Genomic DNA, 11918 nt, shown 5'->3' on the forward strand with positions numbered 1-11918 from the left:
GAGATAAACAACTACCTGACATTCAGAAAATACCTAAAGACAGCCCTGTTTAGGGAAGTTTTTAATCTGTGATATTTTAATGTATTTTAATATTTGTTGGAAGCCGCCCAGAGTGGCTGGGGAGACCCAGCCAGATGGGTGGGGAACAAATAAATTATTATTATTATTATTATTATTATTATTATTATTATTATTATTATTATATCAATAGTTGCACAAGGTTGACTGAGCTGCTCCCCCAGCTGCTTCTATCACTGCCATTATTTCCCCTCTCATTTTAATCAGCTCACAGCAGGTCGTTCCTGCCAACAAACCAGCTTGCTAGTTCCTGCAGACGTACTCCTCTCTGGCCCTTAGAAAGGAAGCAGGCAGAGATTTAGGGAGATGTTGGTGAAGTAACAGGCTCTGCACCTGCCACGCTTAATAAATTGTAATCAGGAAATGGGGCTTAAACGTCTCTAATTAGAAGCAACTCAGCAGACCACTTAATGGTTTTCCTGTTTGCTGTACCAGTCATAATTCCACAGGATTCAAAATGTAATGCAATAGAATACTGTACAAGAAATGATAAAATACACTTAAAAATAAATATGAAAATTCAGTGCTCTGGATGGGCACTCTCCCATCTTCAACCACAAATCCACAGACATGCTGCGGACCACCTGAATGATGCTCACACAGACCACTGGGGGGGTCCATGGACCACCGTTTGGAAATCCCTGTGCTAGAGAAACCAGGGGCTTTGGCATTCCTGAACCTGTTTTGCTTCTCTCCTTGCTGCCTCTCTCTTCTCTTTTCCTGCTGTTTGAAATCTGAACTTTACCTGCAGATGAGCTGAGCTTTTGCCTCAGGCAGAGAGACGTTCTCTCTTCTCTTGTCATATTTACGGCCTACCGTTCAGAAAGGGCTGGGACGCAAAATCTGAAGTGTATGTTCCCAACCTCCCTGTTGCCAAGCAATCCTTGAGAGGCTTCCGCTTGTTCATGCTGCTTCTGCTTTCAAGCGGTTCCAGGCAGTTCCAATCCGGTTTTTAAGCTTTCGCAGTTTAGAAGTTCATTTGCCAAGTTACCCAAAGCAGACAAGGTTAAGGCTCCCCAGATAACACGGAATCAGATTTCTTTCTCTTAACCGACATAACCTTGCTGCCAGCAGCTACTTTGGTTTAATTACAAACCAAAATACAAATTGTTTGTTTGTTTTTAATCTCCCATTCTAAAAGTAGCATGGAAATGGATGTGTATCTCTGGAAGCCACAGGATGGGTGATTTCTCTTGTGCTCAAATCCTGCTTAAGGGTTCCCTCAGGCATCTGTCACGGATGCTTTAGCTGAGAAGGGGGTTGGACTAGATGACCCATGGGATCCTTTCCAACACTAGAATTCTTTGATTCTATTATTTCATCTGCTTGGCCATGGTAAGAACAGGATGCTGGAGATACACACACACACACACACACACACACACACACACATACACTGGTGTGTATATATATATATATAGAGAGAGAGAGAGAGAGAGAGAGAGAGAGAGAGAGTTGCAACACAAACACACATGACACTGAAAGAATAAACTTCAAAAGAACATACAAGTACGAATATAGATACAAATTCTAAACACATAATAAACATATAACCATATTTCACTTCTTGTTTTCTTCTATTTGACTTCATCCTCAACGCGGGTCTGCTTTCATATTTAATAAACTGTTTCCTTCTCATTTCATTTTTTCCTACTTTTCTTTCTATTTTAGATTTTTACACCTTAATTTGTTTAGCAAAAGTTAATCGAAACAAGTCCAGGTATTAATTTAAGGGCACTGCTTTTTAAGATAATCTCTATATTTCCCCCATTCCTTTTGAAATTTTTGTTTCGGCTGACCCCTAATTGCATCTGTCATTCTAGCCGACTCAAGGCAATCAAATATTTTTTCTTGCCATTTTTTTTGTTGGTGCTGACTTATTTTTCCAATTTTTGGCAATTAGGATTCTCGCCGCCGTTGTTGCATACAGGAATCTTTTTGTGTTTTCCCTAGCGATATCTGAATCTAATATTCCTAATAGCAAAGCTTCTGGGTTTTTTTTTTAACGAAAAAGTTTGTTTAAATATTTTCTTCATATACCAAATCCCTGCAGCTCTTAATTTTATCACAGGTCCATCACATATGTAGTAGTGTCCCCTCTGCTTGATTGCCCCTCCGACACAATTTAGATTTTGTTTTAGACATTTTAAATATTTTACTTGGTGTTAAATACCATCTATAAAACAACTTTTACAAATTTTCCTTTATTGCCTCACAAGCTGCAAATCGCCGATTCTCCTTCCATAATTTTTCCCATGATGATAATTGAATAGGTTTCCCTATGCTGGTATGGCGGAAGCTTCCCAAAACTAGCATTCATAATTCATTTTTGTGTTTTTTATCATAAGAATAGCCCTGCAGGCAAACCTATAGGCAAAGGATGCTGGACTAGATGGGTCACTGACTTGATCCGATTTTTTATGATAAAAAAAAACAAAAATGCTAGTTTTGGGAAGTTTCCACCATACCAGCATGCCACAAGTAACACCCTTTACGTTGAAGATGCTCTGCAGATCTCTTCTAAGCACCCCTCTCCATCTGTGTGACAGCTGGACATATTTTCCAGCTTGCTTTGTATTGTTATGAGTTTGGGGGTCTTAATGTTAAAATGTAATTATGTATGGGTGCCAGACCCGCTCTAATCCCTGGATCCAGCAAGTGTTAAAATATAAAGCCAGGTTAGATTGAGGTGATTGCCTGGGTGATGAGCCATTAAGAGAACAAAGAAAAGGTGTCTATGCTACATGGCAAATTGGTAGGGGCCCTCCCTCAACTCTGATGTAATTGGAAGGACAAATCCAGGGTTTGAAGTAGAGTTTTGGGGCTGTGGTGTGAACTAGAGGAAAAGCAGCAAGCAAAGAGAGAGAGAAAGAGCCATGCTGGATCTCTGCTTGAATCCAAGGCTGCAGGAGAAGCAAGACCCTTTTGGGGTGTTGATGCTGTGAATCCATCCATCGGAGACTCAGGTTGCATATATGTGTAAATAAACCATATATCTTAAAGACACCACAGTTTCTGCTGTGCCTCATTTCCAAAAGGTAACACGAACCCTGGGTAAACACCTGGAACCTCTGGAATCTTGTGCCACTCAGAGATTTGGGTGGCACAGAACATTATTTTCCTCAGCATGCTTTGCATGGTTGTGAGACATTCCCAAGTGATAACCCTTGTCTTCGTTTTTTTCAGAGCAGCCTTGCATTCATAACCACCTTGATTTCTGCTTGTTTTGAATCAAACACAGTCGTACCTCGGGTTACGCACGCTTCGGGTTACGTACTTTTCGGGTTACGTACTCCCGTAACCCGGAAGTGTAACCCACCCCGTGCGTGATCTGCGCACTTTGTGCATGCACAAAACGTGTTGTTCGGGCTACGTACGTTTCAGGTTACGTACAGCGACCCGGAACCAATTAAGTACATAGCCTGAGGACGACTGCAATTGGGATAATATTGAGCAACAGGAAGGTAGAAGAGGGTTATCCACAAGATATAATGTGTTGACAGATAGTATAGTTAGATTGATTACTATTGTTTCAAAATCTGCACAGCTGGGATAAAATAGGAATAGCAGATCAAAATAAAGGACAGATCTTTTTTCTTGGTAATGAGGAATGCTCCCTATTATTAGACAGCAACAGTAGCAGCATCTCTCTCTATAATCATGCCTAGCAGGTCATATCTGACTTCCCATTGTGAACATAAGATTTCCAGGGATAGTTGTCTCTCCAGCTTTGTGTTATGCCACTCTGCACATGACAGCCATTTTGTGTAATGCTACACCTGACAGAAGTCATCCTGTGTTATACCATGCCTCCTCTATGGCAGCCATTTTGTGCCTGGCACCCTAGTACTCTCTCAAAATTCAAAATGTACCCACTAGTCCAAAAAGGTTGGTTGCCACTGCCTTATTCCAATGAATAGATACTTTCAGAACAACAAGGCTTGTAGAAGAAGAGGGACTGCGATCCTCTGATGATTGATAATTCTTACCATTTAACCCTCTAAAAGCAAGACATTTGGGGGTTCAGAGTGAAAAAAGGATTAAATGGATTGTTCATTACCTGGCCATTTCACAACATATTTTGTTTTGCCATTATCCGTAGTCAAGTGATTTTGTGCAATCTGCCAAGTGTTTCCCTTTGTAGGAGAAAATAATAATGGCTGATGTAGCTAATGAAGACCTCTTTGCCCTTACAACCATATATCATGTAGCAAAATGGCAGTTTTGTTTTTACTGCAGCAGATTTTATTAAAAGGGACTCTCAGCAATTCAGCTTTATCCCACTCAGTTCCCATGTCACATGCTGAGGTGTGTTGTTGTTTTTTGAGTAAGAATATGGGTGCTACAACTATGGTAGAGCATTCCTCTTTTATCTACCGTATATACGTGAGTATAAGCCGACTTTTTCAGCCCATTTTTTGGGCTGAAAAAGCCGCCCTCGGCTTATACTCAGGTGAAGCGGGCGGCTGCAAAGGGACAAGCGGCAAGAAAGGGATCCTTTCTTGCTGCTTGTCTCCCCTGCCCTGCCGATCCCCCATCTGTGCCTGCTCTCTGATCCCTCCTCCTGTGCCTGCTCTGCGCGAGGATCGCCTCCTCCTCCTCCTCCCGTCCCTTCTCCCCGAAGGGGAACAGAGGTAGCGACGGGGCAGCGGGAGCAGGAGGAGGACAAGTATCGAGCAGGCGCGCGAGCCGGCTCAGCCCCAGAGAGCCTGTTGCTTTTGCCCCCATCCCATCTCCGCCATAGAAACTGCCCACCCTGAAACTACCCACCCCTGAAACCTTCCCAGAATCTGCTCCCTTAATTCCTCCCTGAATATGCCCCCTCCCCCTGAGCCCTCCCTGTAAAGAGACCTTTCTTTCCAAGCCTTCCCTCTTAACCCCTGCCCATCCCAGCTCTGCCCACTGTAGAAACTGCGCTGACTCTATGATCCTGTGCCTGCTCTACCCCTGCCCATCCCAGCTCTGCCCACTGTAGAAACTGCGCTGAGACTCTATGATCCTGTGCCTGCTCTACCCCTGCCCATCCCAGCTCTGCCCACTGTAGAAACTGCGCTGAGACTCTATGATCCTGTGCCTGCTCTACCCCTGCCCATCCCAGCTCTGCCCACTGTAGAAACTGCGCTGAGACTCTATGATCCTGTGCCTGCTCTGCGGAAGGCATCGGGGAGGGAAAAGTGGGGAGAAAGTGCTCCTCGATGCTTTCCCTCTCCGATGCCTTGCACAGAGCAGTCACTGCTCTGTGCGAGGATCGCCTCCTCCTCCTCCTCCCGTCCCTTCTCCCCGAAGGGGAACAGAGGTAGCGACAGGGGCAGCGGGAGCAGGAGGAGGACGAGCAGGCGCGCGGCTCAGCCCCAGAGAGCCTGTTGCTTTTGCCCCCATCCCATCCCAGCTCAGTCCGCCATAGAAACTGCCCACCCTGAAACTATCAACCCCTGAAACCTTCCCAGAATCTGCTCCCTTAATTCCTCCCTGAATATGCCCCCTCCACCTGAGCCCTCCCTGTAAAGAGACCCTTTCTTTCCAAGCCTTCCCTCTTAACCCCTTCCCCCATCCTAGCTCTGCCCACCCTAGAAACAACCCACCCTGAAACTTTCCCAGAATATGCCCCCTTGCCCTTGATGCCCTCCCTAAATATGCCCCAACCACCCCTGAAACATTCCCAGAATCAACCCCCTTCCCCCTTAATCCATTCCAGAATCTCCCCCCTTAATTCCTCCCTGAATATGCCCCCTCCCCCTGAGCCCTCCCTGTAAAGAGACCCTTTCTTTCCAAGCCTTCCCTCTTAACCCCTGCCCATCCCAGCTCTGCCCACCCTGAAACTTTCCCAGAATATGCCCCCTTGCCTCTCATGCCCTCCCTAAATATGCCCCACCCACCCTGAAACCTTCCCAGAATCTGCCCCCTTCCCCCTTAATCCATTCCAGAATCCCCCCTTAATTCCTCCCTGAATATGCCCCTCCCCCTGAGCCCTCCCTGTAAAGAGACCCTTTCTTTCCAAGCCTTCCCTCTTAACCCCTGCCCATCCCAGCTCTGCCCACCCTGAAACTTTCCCAGAATATGCCCCCTTGCCTCTCATGCCCTCCCTAAATATGCCCCACCCACCCTGAAACCTTCCCAGAATCTGCCCCCTTCCCCCTTAATCCATTCCAGAATCTCCCCTTAATTCCTCCCTGAATATGCCCCTCCCCCTGAGCCCTCCCTGTAAAGAGACCCTTTCTTTCCAAGCCTTCCCTCTTAACCCCTGCCCATCCCAGCTCTGCCCACCCTGAAACTTTCCCAGAATATGCCCCCTTGCCTCTCATGCCCTCCCTAAATATGCCCCACCCACCCTGAAACCTTCCCAGAATCTGCCCCCTTCCCACTTAATCCATCCCAGAATATTCCCCTTGCCCCCTGAAATGTACCCACAATATGCCCCCTTACCCCCTGAGCCCTCCCTGTAAGAGACCCTTTCTTTCCAAGCCTTTTGTTGGTATTTATTTTTATTTTTGAAATTTACCAGTAGCTGCTGCATTTCCCACCCTCGGCTTATACTTAGGTCAATAAGTTTTCCCAGTTTTTTGTGGTCAAATTAGGTGCCTCGGCTTATATTTGCGTCGGCTTATACTCACGTATATACGGTATCAAACGTTAGGGAGTTAAGGACCTCATTTTCTTCTTCCCCTAGTCACTACAACCTTCCATAATTTTGACTAAGCCAGGCTTCTGAAGGTATAGGAACAGAACGTCTTTTCAGTGTTGTGACTCAATTCTGGAAAATATGGAGTTGTGGTAATAGCAGAAGGTAGGGAGGTGCGGAGATCAAAATGAGCCAGACAGAACAGGATCATTCTGCTCCCTTGTGCATCTGAGTGTCTCAGTCTCTCCTTCCAAGTTAGCTCCAGCTCAAAGAGCTGCAATCCTGCCAAAGATAAGGTCCACCGTCTGGCATGCTAAATTGTTAGGAAAGGTAACTGGCACCATTAAATTTTACAACTGTGCTTTTAACAGCTGTTAGCAAACATAAATTCAGCTGGGGAAATCGTCCCCTATCATTGCACCTGCATTTCAGTAAAAGCTTCGTCTGTTCTGCTGAATTTCTGCTTTTCTGAATTTTGCCTGTGAAAGACACAGGAGCCGTTGGCAGCCCGTGGTTGTGCAGCCTTAATGTTACAGTACCATGGAGCCGCGACCTTTGGCATGTCAGTTACAGCCAGCTTCATAGCTGGTTCTCTGCCTTCTCTCCCTCTTCTGAGGCTTGCAGTTTATTTAATTACTATTTGTCCTGCTAGATTTGTCAGCAGGAATATAATTGATTAGGCTCAGAGAAAAATGCTAAGAAAAAGAGCAGCAGTCATTATTAAAAAACAAAACAAAACACCACATCAATGGGAAGTGTTTCTGTGCAAATATGGAACTGTTTGTTCTAAATATGATGCAATTAGAAGATGGCCAATATTTGAAGATTGCTAGAGTGTGACTTCTTGCAAGTTCAGCTGTGTCAATCCACATGGATGTCCAAGCATGGTCTCTATCTTCTTTCAGGCTAGCCCTGTTTTGAGTGTGATTTTTAAAAGGCCACAAAAAATGAAATTGAAAAACTCTCATCAAATAGCTTTTATCCCTACCCTTGCAATACATTTGACATACATGTTGACCAATGATTGGAATTTATCATTACACCTTCTCCCATTTCATGAGAGCCCTCTGCTTTAAAGTGCTGTAAGCAGACATTGTATGCGCTGGATTATGGAGAAAGCTAGAGAGTTCCAGAAAAACATCTACTTCTGCTTCATTGACTACGCAAAAGCATTTGACTGTGTCGACCACAACAAACTATGGCAAGTTCTTAAAGAAATGGGAGTGCCGGATCACCTCATTTGTCTCCTGAGAAATCTCTATGTGGGACAAGAAGCTACAGTTAGAACTGGATATGGAACAACTGATTGGTTCAAAATTGGGAAAGGAGTACGACAAGGCTGTATTTTGTCTCCCTGCTTATTTAACTTATATGCAGAATTCATTATGCGAAAGGCTGGACTGGATGAATCCCAAACCGGAATTAAGATTGCCGGAAAAAATATCAACAACCTCAGATATGCTGATGATACTACCTTGATGGCAGAAAGTGAGGAGGAATTAAAGAACCTTTTAATGAGGGTGAAAGAGGAGAGCGCAAAATATGGTCTGAAGCTCAACATCAAAAAAACTAAGATCATGGCCACTGGTCCCATCACCTCCTGGCAAATAGAAGGGGAAGAAATGGAGGCAGTGAGAGATTTCACTTTCTTGGGTTCCATGATCACTGCAGATGGTGACAGCAGTCACGAAATTAGAAGACGCCTGCTTCTTGGGAGAAAAGCAATGACAAACCTAGACAGCATCTTAAAAAGCAGAGACATCACCTTGCCGACAAAGGTCCGTATAGTTAAAGCTATGGTTTTCCCAGTAGTAATGTACGGAAGTGAGAGCTGGACCATAAAGAAGGCTGATCGCCGAAGAATTGATGCTTTTGAATTATGGTGCTGGAGGAGACTCTTGAGAGTCCCATGGACTGCAAGAAGATCAAACCTATCCATTCTCAAAGAAATCAGCCCTGAGTGCTCACTAGAAGGACAGATCCTGAAGCTGAGGCTCCAGTACTTTGGCCACCTCATGAAAAGAGAAGACTCCCTAGAAAAGACCCTGATGTTGGGAAAGATGGAGGGCACAAGGAGAAGGGGACGACAGAGGATGAGATGGTTGGACAGTGTTCTCGAAGCTACTAACATGAGTCTGGCCAAACTGCGAGAGGCAGTGAAGGATAGGCGTGCCTGGCGTGCTCTGGTCCATGGGGTCACGAAGAGTCGGACACGACTGAACGACTGAACAACAACAACAAAGCAGACATTCAGTCCTTATGTCCTTTGGTGAGTCTTTGACCCTCCTCAACCAGGTCCTCATGGTTCTGAACTAGACTAGTTGGAGAACTGGTCAATCCAGCTTTATTTATCCATCCTGTAGCACAGATGTGCTGGCATGAAACTGGGGGGTCTATCTGACTCGGAAACTACAACTAATCCAGAATGCGGCAGCGAGACTGGTGACTGGGAGTGGCCACCGGGACCATATAACACTGGTCCTAAAGGATCTTCACTGGCTCCCAGTACGTTTCCAAGCACAATTCAAAGTGTTGGTACTGACCTTTAAAGTCCTAAACCATGGGTAGGCAAACTAAGGCCTAGGGGCAAGATCCGGCCAAATTGCCTTCTAAATCCATCCTGCGGACGGTCCAGGAATCAGCGTGTTTTTACATGAGTAGAATGTGTCCTTTTATTTAAAATGCATCTCTGGGTTATTTGTGGGGCATAGGAATTTGTTCATCCCCCCCCAAAAAAAAATCTAGTCCGGCCCCCCACAAGGTCTGAGGGACAGTGGACCTGCCCCCTGCTGAAAAAGTTTGCTGACCCCTGTCCTAAATGGTCCGGGCCCGGTATACCTGAAAGAGCATCTCCATCATTCAGCCCAGACATCAGTAAACAGGCATATGCTCTTGGCATGGGGTTGAAATTCTACAGCAATTGCCCACTTTTGCTTTACCATAGGGATATGCATTGAAGGATTATTATGGGGAAAGATTGCTACATTAACTGTCATGTGGAACCTGATTTAATTCGGCTTCCAGCTGACGGCAGCACAGCAGTTTTGCAGAACTGCTAAACGGACCCTAATGTGGAGAGAATCCATTGTAAAACTTCCTTCTTTGGACAGGACTTTGGAGTTCGGTATTTAGTTGGCAAAGGATGGGAAATATAATTGATTTAGATTTTATATTATAGTTTATTTCTATGCTGCCTTTTGACCAAAATGGAAATACAAAGATTAAACAATACAATGAACTACAACTTTAAATCAAGTTTAAATGACATCTTCAGTGGGAACAATGCTTCCCCATACCTAAAAGCAAAAAAGCAGCATCCTCAAAATGCCAGGGGGTACAGTATTTGTTTCGTTACACATCTTTTGGATGGATGGTCTATAAAATAAACAGATTTCATTTCAGGTGCTGCTGTCTTCATCTCCATTCTTTAGCCCCATTTTCATTATATATTTTAAGCAGTACCATACCACTTTAAATAATAATCCAGTAAGGCTGGGCACTGAGAGCTCTTGAGAGAGCCCTATTCCCCTCACAAAGCTACAATTATCAGGTTCAACGATCCATCTCTCTTCCCAGGGATCTCTGGGTATCATAGCTCTCTGAAGGTAATCCCACACCCAAGTGGAGGTCTCCTGCTGAGATCAGATTAACCTTCAAAGAATGCTAGTCATACAAACCATGAATCCTGTTTTACAGCAAACCCTGGTTAGTTGAACAAGCCTGCTGCACAATCCATGGGGCAAATTTGACAGGGCTGGCCCACCCATGAGGCATGGTGAGGCAGTTGCTTCAGGCGGCAGGCTGGGTACAGCTGGGAAGTGTGGCAGATCCACACCCGAGGTGCGTGCCACTCACCACCTGTGCTTGTCACCTGCCAACATTGCCTCTGCCCCCGCTGCCCCTGCCTGCTCCTCTCTGGCCTCCTTCAGTGCATTGGGACTTCTCTGGGCTGCATCCAGTTGCCTTGGGCAGAGGAGGTGGAGGAGGCAGCAGAGACAGAAGTGCAGGAGGAGACGGGGCGCCATTTTCTGTTTTGCCTCAAGCAGCAAAATGTCGTGGGCCCACCCTGGAACTTGGCTTGTTACCAGAGTTTGTTGTGAGCCAGGCCAGCATTCTTTGAAAGTGAAACTAATCTTTGGCAAAGGTGGGGGGCGAGTGACACTGTGGTCTAAACCACTGAGCCTCTTGTGCTTGCCAGTCAGAAGGTCGGTGATTTGAATCTGCTCCTATTGCTTTGTCCCAGCTCCTGCCAACCTAGCAGTTCAAAGGCATACCAACACGAGTATATAAATAGGTGGGAAGGTAAATGGCGTTTCCATGCGCTCTGGCACTCTGCACGGTGTTCCATGTGCCAGAAGCACTTTAGTCATGCTGGTCAGAAAGCCGCTTGCGGACAAACGCCAGTTCCCTCAGCCTGAAGCAAGATGAGCACCGCACCCCACAGTCAAGTTTGACTGGACTTAACTGTCCAGGGGTCCTTCACCTTTTTAAACCTTCTCTCAGAACAGCAGGAGAGGAGAGGGGCAGGAAGGAGTATGCAGGGAATACTTTGTTCAGGCACACAGCAGGTCATACACATAGTGTTAAACCACAATTTAGTCTTATGTGCAGTTCTAGAAACCTGAACAAATGCTGTAGGACAGTGTTTTTCAACCACTGTTCCGCGGCACACTAGTGTGCCGCGAGATGTTGCCTGGTGTGCCGTGGGAAAATTACTTTATATATAGTCAATATAGGCACAGAGTTAATTTTTTTAACATTTTCTAATGGTGGTGTGCCTCGTGATTTTTTTCATGAAACAAGTGTGCCTTTGCCCAAAAAAGGTTGAAAAACACTGCTGTAGGAGATGCCTGACCATTCCCTCATCACTCCCATGCAATGATTTACCGGTACAGGTAACTTACAAGTAATGATCTTCCTGGTGCCGTGGCCCAGCATTCCTGGTGGCAACAGAAGCCCTAGCTATGGGCACAATAAGACCAAGTTACCTGTATTTTGCCAGCAAGGAACAAGTGCTGATGAACTGCGATTCCACTTTCTGCAGCAAATACACCTCCTCCCTCTCACCTGCAAAACAAGACAAAACAAAAACCAACAGCTCCATTGCTTGAAGGCGGAAAACAACAACTTTAATCAGTCATTAGGAACGAGGGGAGTGCTTTCATCTCTAAAGGCTGCACTTCTTTGTGTGTGCTAAAAACAATAGCCTAGGAAGGCCCTG

This window comes from Lacerta agilis, chromosome 16 (genome assembly GCF_009819535.1).
Source record: "Lacerta agilis isolate rLacAgi1 chromosome 16, rLacAgi1.pri, whole genome shotgun sequence".
Taxonomy (NCBI): Eukaryota; Metazoa; Chordata; class Lepidosauria; order Squamata; family Lacertidae; genus Lacerta; species Lacerta agilis.